We start from the raw sequence: 5,066 nt of genomic DNA on the forward strand, positions 1-5,066 counted from the left end.
ACTTTTTATTAAGCCCTTACCATGTGCCAGGCACTGTGCTAGCCACTGAAGATTTGGCTGTGAATAAATCCAATCTGGTTCACAGTCCCATGGAGTTTTCTGTCAGGCACAGCTGGGCTCGCTGCAGTGGGATGGGGCCAACAAGACGAGCCAGAACACGATGGTTAAAAGCAGGTATTCAGGCCAGGCGTGGTGGCTCACGCCTGTAATCCCAGCACTTTGGGAGGCCAAGGCAGGCAGATCACCTGAGGTCAGGAGTTCGAGACCAGCCTGGCCAACATGGTGAAACCCCATCTCTACTAAAAATACAAGTGGCTCTACCACTTATAACTGTGTGGCCTTGGGCAAGTCACTTAATCTCCCTGTGCTTGTTTTCTTGTGTGGAAGATGCGGGTGATGATAGCACCTACCTCATAGGGCTAATCTCAGGGTTGACTACATTGATATTTTAAAGTGCCAGCTAGCACAGTGTTCTATTCACATTGTTAATTTTATTATTTAAAATATGCAGTGAGGCAAGGCCTGACCATAAACCAGGTTCCAGGAGTCCAGGGGGAGTCCAGGCTAGGCTGGGAAGCAGTGGGTCAGATTGCAAGAATATGACAGCAGGAGCTTGCCATGGTCCTGTCAAGAAGTCAGCACAAGCAAATCCAACCGAGTCCTCATTAGCTGGCAGAGGCCTGTCATAGGACCTCCAGGTGCAGCATCCAGAAATCCAAAGGATAGGAAGCAAAGGGTAGCATAACAGTTACTGCCAAGAAGGCTGGAGTAGCAGCTCCAGCTCTGCTGCTTCCTAGCTATGTGACCCTGAACAGGTCATTCCCCCTTCTGAGCCTCAGTTTCCTAAGGATGGCAGTTGGCAAGTGCTGAGAGCTTAATATGTGCCAGGCACTGTCCTATGCACCTGCTCCCTGCAAAGGGAGCTAATATTATTTAACTCGCATTTTACAGATGAGAAAACTGAGGCACAGAGCACTTCAGGCTCTTGCCCAAGGTCACAGAGCAAGTGAAGTGCAAAACTAAGACCTGAAGGCAGGTATCTTTGAGACTAGTGATCAGAGCACCTTCCTTATACAGCTGCTGTGAAAATTCACTGAGATGATACTTAGGGAAGTGTTTAAACAGGCTGGCAGGCTGCCCAGGAAGGACTGTCATCAGACTGTGGGCTCTTGTCACTGGGCTGAGGCTACAAAGGCAAAAGGAAGCCTGAGCCTCAGGCATCAAACAGGCCCTGAGGCAGCATCAGCAACTCCAGGAACAGGCCAGAATTCCGCTGGTCAGAAGCAGGGGTCAAGGTTAAGCCTGGGCTAGTGGCCAAGGGAACTAACCCATGAGACTGAGGGCAGAGACCATTTAAGTCACTTTTGGATTCCCCAGTGCTCCACAAAAGGAAGTACTTAATAAATATAGGAAGGAAATGGCACTTTTAGAGTGCCTCCTGTGTACGGCCACTGCACTAGTCCCTCATGCCCTCTTTGAAGCAGTCCTGTGAGGTTATTATCCCCCTTCAACTGATAAGGAAACTGAGGCTCAGAGAGGTGAAGTTTCTCACTAAGGGCCCAGAGCTGATGAGTAGTCAAGTGACTCTTCCAACCTAGAGAAGAGAGAGGGAAAAAAAAAAAAAAAAAAAAAGGACAAAGAACCCCTCCCATTCATGGCAGCGGAGGAAGGTGCATTTTAACACCCCAATTGACAATTCTCTGGTGATCATGGGCCTTACCACCTCTGCCTCACACTACCCATCTATGGCCAATGGACAAGCTCTACCTCTGCAGAGCCAGCACAGGACGAGATTTGCACTTATATGTCCTAAGCCTTCACTGACAACCCTTGGGGACAGGGCCATAGAAGCCCCCACCCTCGCTGGCCTCAAAACTTGGTGCTGTGGGACATTTTCACATGAGAACAAAGAGACCAGCAGGAATTTCCGACTCCCACAGCCCTAGATAAGATCCCAGGTCAGCTACCCTCTTAGCTGAGGGGACTCTGGGCAAGCTTTGGGCCTTTCTTTTCCCAGTGCCCAGCCTGGGAGGGAGGAGTCAATGTGGCAGCCATGTCTAATCAGGCGGGGCCCCATGACACAGAAGCACCTTCATCTAGGCCAGCGGAGGGGTCAGACTGGGGTTCTGGGAGGGGCCAGAGGAGACACAGAGCCCATCCAGCCCAGACCAGCCCACATTCCTCAGCAGGCCTGGATGGGGTGGGCACGCGCAACAGGAAGCCAAGCCCTTCACCAAGAGGCTAAGCTGCCATCTGTGCATGCAGACAGCAGTGAGCAAAGGGCCTGGGCCAGCGGAGTCAATTGCACAGAAAAAAAATAGCAAACATTTTGCTTCCTCCCCCTACCCCAGCCCCCACCCCACCATGGTGCAACACTCAGCTTCCAAAGGGAATGTTGGACTCCTGCTAACTATTTTTCTCCAGACTGGGGCCAGGCATCCAGAGTCAGCCTTGCTAAGTTGCTGAAGAGAGAATGATGGGGTGGAGGGATTCTTTCTACCCAGGGAGTAGTTTGTTTGTTTGTTTGTTTGTTTTCCTTCTGAACCTTGAGCTCCCACTGCTCCAGCCCAGAAAAAAAAGAGCTAGGAAAAACAACAACAGTCCCATTAAGATGGTATAGTATATTTTGTCTATCTATCATTTCATTTGCTCATTCCCACCACTCTATGGGATAGGGATTTTTTTTTGGGTCCCATTTTATAAATAAGCAAACCAAAGCTGAGAGAGGGCATATGCTTGATCAAGACTCACAGTTAATTAGCACTAAAACTGCTTCAGACCCAGGTCTGACTCCAAATGCTGTGGTCGTTCCACTAGGTGACATTGCCTGGGTGCAAAGCCTCTTTGTAACTCCAACATAGGACCAGGGTGGCCAACGAGGGCCCGCTTGGCTTCCCTCAGGAAGATCCCGGCCTGAGAGGTTTCAGTCAGTGTTCGAGCAACATTTGAATTGTCTTTTAATTATTTCCCCCCAATCATCTGCTTGTTGAAGAGAATTTAAGAAATGCCCTCAAAAAGGAAAGACACTTAAAATTACCTATATCCCACCACTGAGAGAGAACCACTGTTAGCTAACTTCATGGTAGGTTTCCTGATAATCTTTTTACTATGCACATATACAATGTGAAGATCTCTTTTACATACCTGAGATCATGGTGGACCTGCTTTGAGTGCTGGGCCACCTTCCAGCCCCCACATCATATCTTCATGAGGCCAGCTCAACTGCAGTTCTTCTCTCTTGGAGACCTGCTGGAGCCAAAATTTCTGGTTCCCCACCGGGGGCCTGGCCTTGTAGCTGAAAGTCTCAACTGGCGTTTTCCCATTTATATCCTGACAATAGACTCCCCAGTTCATTACTACATTACTAGATGTCACGTGGGAGGGTCTTTCTTTAACTCAGGGTCTCACATGCACAACACACACACACACACACACACACACACACACACACACACACACACACACACGGTACTCTTTCATACCTCCAGGCCTTCGTTCATTCAGGCCCCTTTGCCTGAGATTTCTGCCCTTTTTTCTCCCTCCCTCCCTCTTTCTCTGTCTCTGTCATGTATGCACATGGTAAAAAAAAAAAAAAAGAAAGAAAAGAAAGAAAGAAAACAAACAAAAATAAAAACAATCAAATTAACATAACAAAAACTCCAAAAGAGAAAAAGAGCATACACTGAGAAGTGAGGCTCCTCTTGTCCCTCACCTTGGCCCCTGTTTCTTATATATCATCTTTCCTGAGATATTCTGTATATTGGTTAGTACAAATGAAAATGTATCTTTTGTGAACCGTGAATGATAATAACTGCCCACTGTTGGACACCTTGCTTTTGTAACTTCTTGATTTTTTGATACTGTTGCACGGCAATAACTGTGGATGTGCCTCATGCTGGGTACAGGCTGTCTAGCGAAGTATCTGATGGCTGTGCCATAATTTATTAAACCGGGCCCCTAGTAATGGACATTTAAATGCCTTTCTGTCTCTTGCTACTACAAACAATGCAACAATAAAGATACTTGTAAAAACAACCTTGTGCTTTTGCACATGTAGCATAAATTCCTACTACTGGAATTGCTGGGTCAGAAAGTATGTGGATTTTAAATGTTAATACATTTTACTAAAGGGCCCTTCAAACAAATGGTAACAATTGACACCCCCACCGTTAAAGACAACCCCACAAAGACAACGTAGAAAGGGCCCATCCTACACTCCCTTTCCTTACCTGTTTGGTGCTTCTGAGGCCCAGCCCCCTCCCAGCTGGGCCAGCCAGGCTCTTTGCTCTCAGGTCACCCTATGCCTGCCTCCACATTGCCTTTCACAAAGAATATGGCAAACCTATGTTTGTCTGTCTCCCACACTAGACTGTGAGCTTTTTGAGGGAAGGACTAAGCCCTACTCATCTCTTGCAGGCCCCAACTGAACACACCACAGGCAGAAGCTCAATCAATATTTGTTGAACTAAACTAGCCAGCTCTGAACCTCCATCTTTGAGTGCAAGAGTGGGCAGAAATGTGTTTGCTGAATGCAATGTGAGCATGATCCTGACTGAGCAGAGCCTTGGGCTTAGTTCCCTGGGTCCCTGCAGATCTGTCTCCATGTGTTTGGTGGCCCAGTCCCTGATTCCCTTCAGGCTGGCCCCCAGGCCCTGCTTTAGTCACACACCTCTGACTATGAGTAGACACTGTCTCCTAGTCCTCAGTTCCCGTGGAAGAATTCTTCTATGTATGTGTCTTGTTTCTCCTCTTTCTCCTACTGAAGTGCCTGACTTCTATTGTCTGTGTGCCCCTGAGCTGCTCTTGCCCTGGTCCCACAGTGCTCTGCTTGGAGGCAAGTGGCACAGAGTGCTTACGACCAGAGTGCCTGAATGGGGTCTAGCTGCAGCCAGTTGGGGCTTCTACACTGACATCCAGATCCCCGCGTGCTCCCCACCACAGTGGGACTAGGATGGATGGGGAGAAAACATCTCTGTTGCCCTCCCCCACCGAGCAAACACGCTCTTGCTCTGTCTTCAAAATGCCATCACCTTTCTGAACGTTGGTCTCCTTACCACTCACCTGGG

This window comes from Pan troglodytes, chromosome X, assembly GCF_028858775.2.
Source record: "Pan troglodytes isolate AG18354 chromosome X, NHGRI_mPanTro3-v2.0_pri, whole genome shotgun sequence".
Taxonomy (NCBI): domain Eukaryota; kingdom Metazoa; phylum Chordata; class Mammalia; order Primates; family Hominidae; genus Pan; species Pan troglodytes.